This window comes from Chelonoidis abingdonii, chromosome 18 (assembly GCF_003597395.2).
Source record: "Chelonoidis abingdonii isolate Lonesome George chromosome 18, CheloAbing_2.0, whole genome shotgun sequence".
Taxonomy (NCBI): Eukaryota; Metazoa; Chordata; order Testudines; family Testudinidae; genus Chelonoidis; species Chelonoidis abingdonii.
In genome coordinates, this window is record NC_133786.1 from 12,955,949 (window position 1) to 12,967,679 (window position 11,731).

Consider the following 11,731-nt stretch of genomic DNA (forward strand, 5'->3'; position numbering starts at 1 on the left):
CGCTGCCCAGGAGCTACCCCTGGGATGTTCTCTACCTCGACAAGACTGTGCAAGCGCTCCTCTTCACGCACACACACATTGCCTCTCTCCTGTCACTTGACAGCACCCCAACCCCATGCAAGAAGTAGGAAGAAGGGAGCTGGGATAGACTCTACTGGTCTCACAGGAGGGGTAGTAAATTGGGGCTGGGGACGCGTCCCCATGTTGCCCATCCATGTGTCTTTCCCCTGGTGGCAGAGGTTACATCCAGGTGGGAACATCATCCTGTGGCTGACAGGTCATCCACCAACAGTTCAACCCCAAACCTCTCTTCTCTGCCCACAGCTTCTGCCTCACCTGGGTGGCACCCTCTTCACTGTGCAGGAATGGGCACTGGGAGGAAACAAGGAGACTTGCGTGGCAGGTTGGCACCAGCAAGCAGTGGGTGGGGGAATGCATGCCCAACCTTGTTTTCATCTAAGGAATCAACACACCTGCGGCCAACCCTGCTTGCGCTCCCTCCTGGGCATCAGCCAGTCCCATGATGCTATGCTGGGCTGAGTTCAGACTTGACAAAGCCTCCAAGTTAATTGCAATTAATTTAATAAACGACATCAGCTAGTGCGCACTCACAGCCAGCCGTGAGATCCCCACTGGGGCAAGGGAGATGACACTGTCAAGCATTGAGATGCCCATCTATCCAGGTGTTCTTTGCACCTACATGGCACCCAGTGCTGCTTTCCCCTCCCCTTAAAGATCACATTCCCCTGGAGCTGCAGTGCCTGCCAGCATGCCTGAGATCCCTGTGGCAATCACACTCAGGTCCCGGGCAGCAGCAGCAGCGCTTTTCTTATCCGCAATGAGCTAAGAGGTTTTGGCCAGAGCTGGTTAAATAAACAAAGGTCCAGTCAGCAGGAAATACTGAGATTTCAAAATTATGTGTTGCCTGAATTGGGACCAATAGTGGAAATCTCAAGTTTTCCACAAAATGAAATATTCTGAAATATTTGGTTTTGACTATATCCTTTTGACATATAATTAATGGAATATATATTATAATACTAGTCTAAATGTTTCAATAATGACAAAACATAGAAGTCAAAACAATAAAGGAGAATGAAACACTTAGTTAATTTCCCATCAAAAATTTCAATACGTTCCTGCAATACTTTTCAGTATTTTCCAGTGGAAAACTGTTCTAGCAGAACATTTCTGAGCACCTCTAGCTGCGACCTCTTCTGGTGTGGACCTTGCCAAAATCCTCTACGCCTTTGAAACCTCCCTTCTGGGATGTGGTTACTCTTGCAGACCCCAGGGATAGATGAGCTGGCATAGAATGCAGTAGCTTGAGAGAAACATACTTACCCCTGTGCTCAAGTTTCCCATCTGCTTCTCTGGACAAGCAATTCAAGATATTGCTATTAATCTCAGGTTCTATGGGGTTTGGGACCTGGCTAGCTCAGACACCCCACCTCTTTCTGTGCACTATTGCATTAACTGGGATACGCGGAGACATTTTTATTGTTAATTCCTGGACGAGCGCTCCAGGCCATCAAATATAATAAATAATAATAAGTGATAATACCTAGCCCTTTATAGCACTTTTCACCAGCCGATTTCAAAGCACTTTACAAAAGGAGGTTAAGTACCATTATTCTGATGGGGAAACTGAGGCACAGAGAGGTGAACTGACTTGACCAAGGTCACCCAGCACCAGTGGAAGAGGCAAGAATAGATCCCAGTGTCTCCTGAGTCTCAGTCCAGTAAGCTATTGTCTGATTTTGTAAGCAAGTAGTTCTAAAGTGAGGTGAAACTTGGGGTACACAAGACAAATCAGACCCCTGAAAGGGGTACAGTCATCTGGAAGGGTTGAGAGCCACTGCCCTAGGCTACATTGCCTGCACCACAGGGGTGGGAGGGGACAGATTTCCAAAGCAGATTTGGACACCCCTTCCCCATTCGTTTTAATGGGAACTGGACGTCCAAGTCCCATAGGCAGCTTTCAGAAATCTCAGCCTACGTTGATTAGCTTTCTGAGCCTTGTGCAAGGTGCATTTTTCAGCCAGGCCTTTCCTCTCACAAGCATTCCAAGCAAGATATTGAGAATGCTTTGCTCCCTTTTAGAGTACCTTCCTTTTGAGGGCTTGGAAGCTCAATAGAAACATTCAGAAATAAATCCTCTCAAAGATAGGAAGGAATTCTCATCCTGCCCACCCCATGGTGGAGGTGGGGAAATCAAGGCACAGAGTGGGAAAAGGGTTTGACAGTCAGCCAGTGCATCTGTGTCAGAGCTGGAAATAGAACTCAAGAGTCCAGATTCACAGATTTTCAAAAGAGGAGGAATCTTTATGATCACCTAGTCTGGCCTCCTGTATAACACAGACCAGAAAATTTAAGCCAGCGATTCTGAGAGCAGAAAGAATAATTCTTCCCTATCATCACTCAGTGGGTATGTAGAGACCAGAGACACAATTGTACTAGCCACCTAGTGGCGTGACATTGGAGCCCGTCTCTCCAGTTAGGAGAAAGTGATCATGCCTCTAGGCCCTTGAAATAAATGGGTGCTCAAGGTCTGGGAGCACAACACCCTTCTCCTCTTTTAGATGCAGCCATGCTGTGAGAGGCACCACATCCTGGCCAGCCCTGGCAAGCTGTGCCTACTCCATTCCAGCCCCAACACCAGGGAAATCTGTTGCTGGGTTCTGCCAGATTCCCCCACGAAGCCGGTCCCCTGTTCATGGCCACCACAATAAGGGGCCACCCCAAGAAGAGCAGGAGATCCATACAGACAGCCGTGTTAGGGACCCGTGAAGCACCATTTGAAATTTGACCTATGAGACTGAAGAAAAGTTGAGCTTCATTGTACTGCAGCCTGGGGAAGACCAACTTCCACTTTGTTTCCCGCACATCCTGCTGCTGCGCACTGGAGACAAACTGGCTCCCCAGAGACATTTCACAGGCACTTGTCACCACCAGCTAAACACTCATAAAAACCTAGGGTGAAACTCAGCCATGGAGGAAAAATGCTGATCAAAGGCAAGCCAGCAAGCAAGCCTGGGCAAAGCATCTATATGCAAAGCAGGGTCTCACTCGCTATCAGACACGCACAAGGCTGGATTTGGATCTTGGTTTTACTTTGGTGTAACATCACTGACTTTAGTTAAGTTAGTCCTGATTTACACCTGGTAAATGAGAGAAGGATCAGGCCCCTAAGATCTATTCTTTTGCCTTTCTCCCCTCCCACCCCCATCTGCTCCTCGTTTTTCCTCAGCCTTTTCTCCTTCTTGTCCTCTCCCTTCACCTCTCTCCCCAGCTGTCTAATTTCTCCTGCATTTACAATTTTTGTAGGCAACAGAGGGGGAAGGGAGAATAGGCTCTGAATGTTTGTCTTGCCCAGCCACAGAGCAAATAAGCATCCCTGTTTCAACACGTTTTCCCCATTTAACTTCCCGGGGGCTTTTCAGCCTGAAAACTCCACTGAACAATAAGACGCAATAACTGAGCTCACAGCTCTTTACTGTTTGCGTTGGACTCATTCCTCACGGCTTCTCTCGCCAAGGGCGTTGCACACAGATTTCCAGTAACCCAACCATACAGAAATCAAGATCCCCCCGGCCTCACTGACACCCCTTGCAGCAGCCTCAGAGCGGGGCAGCATATTAAGTCCAGGATGTGGTTGTGGTATTGCACTGTGGATTTATGATGGCATCACAAGATGGCAGCCCTAGCTCAGACAAAGCCTGGAGTTTGATCTCTATCAACCTACAGGGCCCAAGGGCCATTCAGCTACCTGCCTCACGCTGCTCTGCCTTACTGACAAGCTGGGTCCAGTCCCAAGAGGCTAAAGGAGGGCGAGCGGGATGCGCAGAACAGCACAGGAAGTTAGGAGGATGGCAGTTGGAGGCTTCTAGAGGAGAAGGGATGGTGGACCACCAGAGGGTGCCAGCCACAGGCGTAATGATGGGGCCGGGGAAGGAACCTGCCTCACAAGCAGGAGACGCTCATCACTCCCCACCTCCAAGACACCCCGAACTCTGGATCAGTGCAAAGCACTTGCCACCCCACTGCACGTGGCCCTGGAGCACAAACAGCAGATGCCTCACTAGGATTTCCCCCTCTTCCCAAAGCTGCGGGGATGGAGTGCCACAGCTCTACTGCCTGCCATGCAACTGGAGACTTGCCAGCGGTGCCTCTCCCAGCCCTGACTGCCTCCCCCACCCTGTGCTGTTCTGCTCAGGCCCAGACAGCTCAGGGAGGAGACAGCCACGCTCTGGTAACACCAAAAACAGGGCTTCCAAGGGAACGGTTGCCAAGTGCTTGGCTGCCTCTGCAACTCAGCACTGCCCTCATCAAGTAGGGCCAGATTAATGCTGGGGCTTCAGGGGCTGCAGCCCACGGCCTTGGGCTAAGGGGGGCCCTGCAAGCCCATGAGCTGGAGGCAGCCTGCTGCTTCTTTTCATCCAGCCTGTGGCAAGTCTCCGTTGAGGGCTGGACACTGGTTCCCGAGCCTTGGCCCTCCCCCAGGGCTGTAACCGTAAGTGCCGGCTCACCGTGGCCCCTACGCAAGGGCCTTCAGGGAATTTCTGCGCGCTACCCCCACCCCCAGCACTGGCTCCACAGCTCCCATTGGCCGGGAGCCACGGCCAATGGGAGCTGCAGGGGCAGCGCTTGCAAGCATGGGTAGTTTGCACCGTGCAGACAGCCTGGCTCCTCTGCCTGGGGGCTGGACATGCCGGTCACCTTGTGGAGCAGAGCAGCACAGAGCCAGGGCAGGCAGCCTTAGCTCCACGGTGCTATTGACCAGGGGCTGCCAGAGGTAAGCGCCTGTCGCCCAGAACCTGCACCCTGCACTCCAATCCCTTAGCCCAGCCCAGATCCTCCTCCTGTGCCCAAACTCCCTCCCAGACCCCACACCCCCGCCTGCACCCTAACACCAAGTCCCAGCCCTGGGTCCCCTCCTGCAGCCCAACCCTCTGTCCCATCCCAAGCTGCAACCCCTCCTGCATCCCAATCCCCTGCCCCAGCCCTGAGCCCGCTCCCGAACTCCAAACCCCCAGGGGCCCCACAGAATCCAATAGCCCCGGGTCCACAGCAGAAGTAATCCAGCCCTGTCACCAAGCACCAAATATCTCCGGGAAGGAAACCAACCAGCTGCTAGATGGACACAGAAAGATACAGGTGGTCTCAGTGCACTAGAGACTCTCTCCCCTCTCCAGTCTCTCTTTTGCTCTCCTCCTCCCTCTATCCTGCTTTTGTCCTCCTCTTTCTCTCCATCTTTGCTCCTCCTGCTCCCTCATTCCCCCTCTTTACAGCCTGCCTCTCCTGGTCTGACTCCCGCCATCCCCACTTCGCCTTCCCATCCCTGACTCCCTGAAGCATGCATCATGTCCTGTGCCACCAGCTTCGCTTGTCTTCACTCCCCAACATAGCTAAAGACTGGAGATGTCAAGCAATTAGCAGGAGGCTGTAGACAATGGAGATCCGCTCACATCAGTCTAGGGAGGGCAGGGCGTAAGGGGGACTTGTTCTTTGCTGTCAACTCCCTTACTGCATGGTATATTATCAAACTCAGAAGCTCCGTTCTCCAGCTCCATTTGAAAGAGAGGGCAGTTTGTGTTGTGCTTGATAGATCCTTCTTCTATCAGATGTGATGATGCATCCCAAGAAAAAGGGCCTGGGAGACCAGGCAGGTCCAGAGTTCTGTTCCTGGCTTTGTGGCCCCGGGTAAGTCACTTCACCTCAGACCAATTCAGTTTCCCCATCTGTAAAACAGGGAAAATATTTCCCTTCCTTGCAGGGTTGTCATGAGGTTTATTTAATTAGCTAATGTTCCTGAAGTGCTTTGAAGATGTCAACTACTCTATAAATGCTAGGGAGCAAACTCGGCCTAGGCTCACATCCTGGATGCCAGGCTCACATCCTGCAAACTGTTGCAGAATGAGACCTTGAGGGGCAATTTCTGTTCTTGGTTACATGCTACAAATTCCACGCACTGCAGAGAGAGAAGCCACCACGTAACTGAGCACAGAGTTCGATCTCAAGTGATACTGTTATCGATCCTGATATAAAACAGGAAGCCAGATGATTAGTTGGTCTAAATGCTGCAGCTTCCTTGGTTTCCATACTGTAAATTCAGTGTAGCCATTTCTTGCATCAAGTGTCAGGATATTTATTGTTTTTCTTATAATTCCAGCTCCTGGAGTCATATGATTATGGGAAACTCTCATCTGGCATTTTAATAAATAATACCACCACCACCTAGCTCATAATCCATAGATCTCAAAGCACTTTACCAAGGTGGTCAGTATCATTATCTCCATTTTACCCCATGGCTACCCAGCAGGTCAACAGCAGAGGCAGGAATAGAATGAGGTCTCCTGATTCCCAGTCCTGTGCTCTTGCCGCTAGGCCACACAAACGGACTGGGAATCAGAAGACCTCATTCAATCAGGGAATGCAGAGAAAAGCTTCCACCTCACCAGATTGCACCCTCCAGGCTCAGATCCCCACTTTATTGAAGTGCAACATTTATTATTTTTAAGTCAATTTCATGATTTGAGGCAGGGGCTAATGCTTGGGGCTGGCAATGGTATGAATTACATGGGTGTAAATTGCACAGAAAAGGAGTTTAAGTTTCTGTAAGCTGTAAAGGGGCCTGAATCCACCCCCACCCCTCAGTCACTGAAATAAATGGGTGTTGCATTAGTACAAGATGGTCTTTTTGTTTTGTGTTTGCACCACACCTAGCAGAAGGGGGTTGTGGCGCATGACTGGGCCACTCCAGTGCTACCACAATATAACAAATGACTAATGGGAATGGAAGGCCAGTAAGTGTAACTTGTTCTGGAGCAAAACCAAATTCTGCTCTCAGGGACCTCTTGGTCCCATTGAATCAATGAAAAGATTCCCAGTGACTTTAACGGAACCCAGATTTGGCCTTCAGTTTCATCAGCATAAATTAGTCAATGTCAAATAGAGTTACTCTGTTATAACTGAGCTCAGAATTGGATACTTGGCCTTCAGTGAGTGTGAAAATCGAGTGTAACTAATTTAGGCATTCTCATCCTCTTTTTAGTGACTCTTCCTACCACCCACACCCCATCCCCACAATGTCACACTTGTTTTGCACACCCACAGACCGAAGTTGCACTAGTTAACCATTTATACCTACCATGTAACTCTCACAACTAATTTAATCCTGTGTCCCTTTGGCTTAGCTGCCTCTCCCAAGAAGGTACAGTTGACTTTAACGGGAATATATTTGGGCCATTGCTTGTTATAGATTTCTGAGGTCAGGTTTATAACTAACCCCACCCTCCCCATCGGAGCTCACATTTTAAACAAGCCTAGCACTTGAGTCTTCTCTCATGCAAGTTTTCTGCTAGTATAACGCCACCGGCATCAGTAGCTTTACTCCTGGTTTACGCTGATGTGAACTAGAGTGGAATGAGGCCTCTGAACTGGTTTTACTTGCTGTAGTTTGAAATTAGGCACCATATAATGGCTCTAGGAAAAGCAATCTTATGGTCATGGATCGTTACTATCAATGTTTTTTGTTGGATTGATTTATACAGACCCTGTTTGCAATATGGATTATTTATATCTTTGTTCACCACTGAGATGGGGGCTTCTCTTACGAAAGCGCATTGGTGTATCCTAGGTAAGAGACAGGTATGTAAAGAGAGGGCACGTCGTCCAGTGGTTAAAACACAGGGCAGGCAGGCAGGCAAGTGGTTTCTGTTCCCAGCATTGAGCCACTGGGAGAGTCAGCGCAAGGGAGTAAAACCAAAACTGAAAATCAAACATAAGAAATGGGGAGAAAGAAACTGATGAATAAAAATCCTAACAAAAATATGCTGAAAAAACCCAAGATGCTCCATTTCTTGGCAGTCATGTCCATCAAAAAATTTAAAACAATTTAAAAAAATCCAAATGGTTTTCACAAAACTTTTTAAACAACAAGCAGCTTTGATGCCATTTTTTCAATTGAAAATTTTTAAATGCTTCTGTTGCCTGTGCCTCAGTTTCCTTCAATTTTACACCTGGTTAGTAACACTGACCTACTTTGCAAGAGTATTGTGAAGCTGAATGTATTCATGTACATAAAGGGCTTGGAGTTCCCCAGATGAAAAGTGCTGAAGGGTGATTAAAAGCTCTAAACATGGGTGTAGCCTGTGAGTCAGGGATTGTGCCCTGCCTTATATGTGGGAGAAATGGGTATACACTGTCCCTAATGCATGAAGCACAGATGCACCATGCAAGAAATATCAGGGTGCCTTGGGCAAAACACACATGCACCCTAGACAAATATTAACACATCCTACAGAAATGGGCATGTCTTTATGTAAAAAAAAAAAAAAAAAAAAAAAAAAAGGTGTGCTAACTCAGGTTAACTAACCCACATTAGCTAACTCAGGCTAAAATAGCAGTGAGGACATGACAGCTCAGTTTTAAACTCAGGTTAGCAGCTCAAATGAACAACTAGGGAAGCAAGGGATTAAATTCAAGCTGTTAACTTGAGTTGAAAAACGGTTTGCCGTCTTCACTTCTACCTTAATCAGAGTTGGCTAATCTGGGTTAAGAGTTTACTTATTTGCAGTGAGGAGCTAGTGTGTTCATGCTAAAAATAGCAGAGTGGACGCTGTAGCAGGGGTGGCAGGGTGGGCTATCCGCCCCAGTCCAAGCCCGCCTGACCACTTAGGTCTTAGTGTGGCTGGCTAGCCTGAGCTGCCATGCACGCTGCAATGACCACACAGCTATTTTTAGCAGGCTAGCTGGAGCAAAGCTAGCAGGGGTCTGTCTCCTTGGGCTGGGATGATCCCAAGACACAGATAGAGTCTGTAGTAACCATAAGTCTATCCTATGAAAAAGACAACTGTGCCCCCGTGGAGCAGTATCGGTCCACTGGCCTGACTTGACTGAACTACTGATGGGAGCTATAGCCCCCCAACTGGGAGTCGAGAGATAGCCCACCCCAAAAGCTGCCAGCCGGGGATGGCTATTTATCCTCAGAATTCCCCACCACCCTCCCAGGCATGGGCACCACTTGTTATCAAGCCGCTACTGCTGGCACTTAACAAGATCAGAAAGACTGTGCCAGGCTCATGTTTCAGACAGGTGAGAACAGGATCGATCCACAGCAGAGGCCAAAGGTAACAAATGGGAGGTGGGTCACGTGTCGGCGAGGAATTTTCTGACTATCATTCAACGAAAGTGAGGTGCACAAATGGAAAAGCAAAGCAGGCGGCTTTTTCCTTTAACCCTTTCAGCCATGTCCACTGTGAAACGGCAGCTCTTCAGAAGCAGCGTGGCCAGGAAGCAGGGGAGCATGGGAAGTGAATTTAGCCCTCACTCACTGGGCACCATACAGCTATGGTGACCAAATCAGGAGCACCCTAAAGGCTGACAAGGACAGAATGGAATTCTGCAACAAGTAGTTACCCAGAACTAATGTACAACAGCCAGGCAAAGCTCGTGATGCTTTTGGCTCAAAACAAAGAGGGCATTACCCACTCTGCTGACTCAAGGCAAGCACAACCCGGCATGCAGGAAGCTACAAGCAGATAAAATGCAGGTCTGTCTGCTTTTGACTACTGTCCATTTGCTATGATCACAATCGTTCCCCCTCTTTGCATAGATAGCAGTTACAGGCATGGCATGATTCTGCAGGAACACAGAGTGAGCACAAGTGCATGAGAGCCACTATCTTGCCTGACACCAGGGTGTCAACTGGAGACCTCAGAGATGAAGAGTATGAGTTGCTATCGCTTGGGCTAAAGAGCAAGCTCCCTGGCTGGGGCTATAACAAACTCATCTCCCCTGTGCTCATCAGACACACCCCCTTAGCTTTTCCACCCCCTAAAACCTCCCCAACTCTGTGACTATTGGTGCAGCTCCAATTGTGGTGGAATTAGTGCGTACAAGGTCATGGCATTCAACACTCCCTTCTCATTGCCCAGTGCTGCCAACCTCAAATATTCAAAAATCAGGAGCCAGGCTCCCTCATAATGTAAGACTGCCTTTAAAATCAAGCAGTTTTATAAGCTGACAGAGAGATTTACTTCGAATTTACATCAGCAGAATGGATATCAAAATCTAGCCCTTAACCCTTTGCACTGCGTAACCAGACCCAGAGTGGTAGAAACCAAATTGCCTCTCTCTGAGCTGGGTTACTGCACACTATTGTCTTCATTCTTGAACTTTACTGCCAGTTTGAAAAGCTCTGCATATTTTTCTCAGTACATGTGAGAACAGACTATACCACCCTGGAAGGTTCCTTAATCATTTTCAGTTCCACAGGGCTGTTGCTGAGATCCTTTCTGCTCATAGGCTACCAGTATGTTGCTTTTAAGCTCTTTATCTTTGTCTCTCTCTGCATTGACAAAATCCTTAATTAAAAAAAATAATTGAGGACTGAGCTCTTTTTGGAATCCAGATCCAAAGTGTAGACTGTTCAGATTCAGGGCTTTGGTTCTACCCACTATGGACCAGCTGCAAAGCATGGACCTTGACTTAACTTCCTTCAGAGTGTAGGGTACTTAGATTTGGGGTTCTGGTATGAAGCCTCTCTAATGAAAAGTATTGTTGGGGAAAATGACACTCCCATCCCAAAGTAATAACCCCATTTTAGTATTGAAACTGAAACTAAGCACAGACCACAGGCCCGCTGAATGCCCTTACTAGGTGTAAATCCAGAGTAACTTCACTGATGTTAGTAGAGTGAAATCAGTATTAAATCGATGCGAGAGGAGAATCTGCTCCATCTCTGGAATTCTCTGAAGGTATACCTCATCCTGCCTTGGTGCAGGGGGATGGACTGGCTGACTCTGGACGTCCCTCCCAGTCCTACTTGTCTATGATACAAAGCACAGTGGCCTTTGCCTTTGGATCGTTCCATGTCTACAGTTTGTCGACATTTTATCATCAAAAAGCTGGAAGGGGTGTGTGTGTGTGGGGGGGGGAGATGAAATGGGCATATCGAATAATATGACCCTTTCACGGAAAATTTTGGTATTTCTCAAAATATTTCATCCAAACAAAATGAAAACATTCAATGTAATCTCAATCAAAACGAAAAGTTGTAGGGTCTCCTCCCCGATTCTTCTCCTTCCCTGCCCTCCCCCACCCTTTTCCAAGGGAGAAAAAAAAAGGAGATAAAGAGAAGAAAACAAAACCCCAATCTCTCAAATTCTTTCATTTCATTTGGACAAAAAGGTCAAAGGTTCTATGGGAAAAAACTCAATTTTTTTTCTCATCTTTTTCAGAAAATGTTCACAGAACACACTATGTTTGGCCACCCCTAGCTCTGCCAAGCAAGCTCTGAAATAGTCACTCATTCAGCTTCGAGACCCGCTGCTGGTAGAGGCCTAGGCAGTTGAGAGTTTGATTCCTGTCCAGTGTGAAAGAGTGTTGGGATGTAAAGGGGGTTAAAGTTGTACTGGTCACATGACTGGTGATCACATGATATGTGGTAAGCTGAGAAAAAAGTTAGCTTTTTTGAGCTTCTGATTGATTTTTTCCTTTGTATCTCCCACATTCTTCTCTTTTTTAAATGCATGGCAGAGCTACCTAAAGCTCTAGATGCATGCCCCATGACATGGAGTTTATATGAGATCAAAATCTAAATAGATAAAGATACAGGGATCATTTATATCTAGTATGATCCATAATTTTCTCCCCTACTTGTACTCATCACCTTAAACCTTAGGGAGATCCCACCTTACATACAACACATTTTATTCACCATATTCAT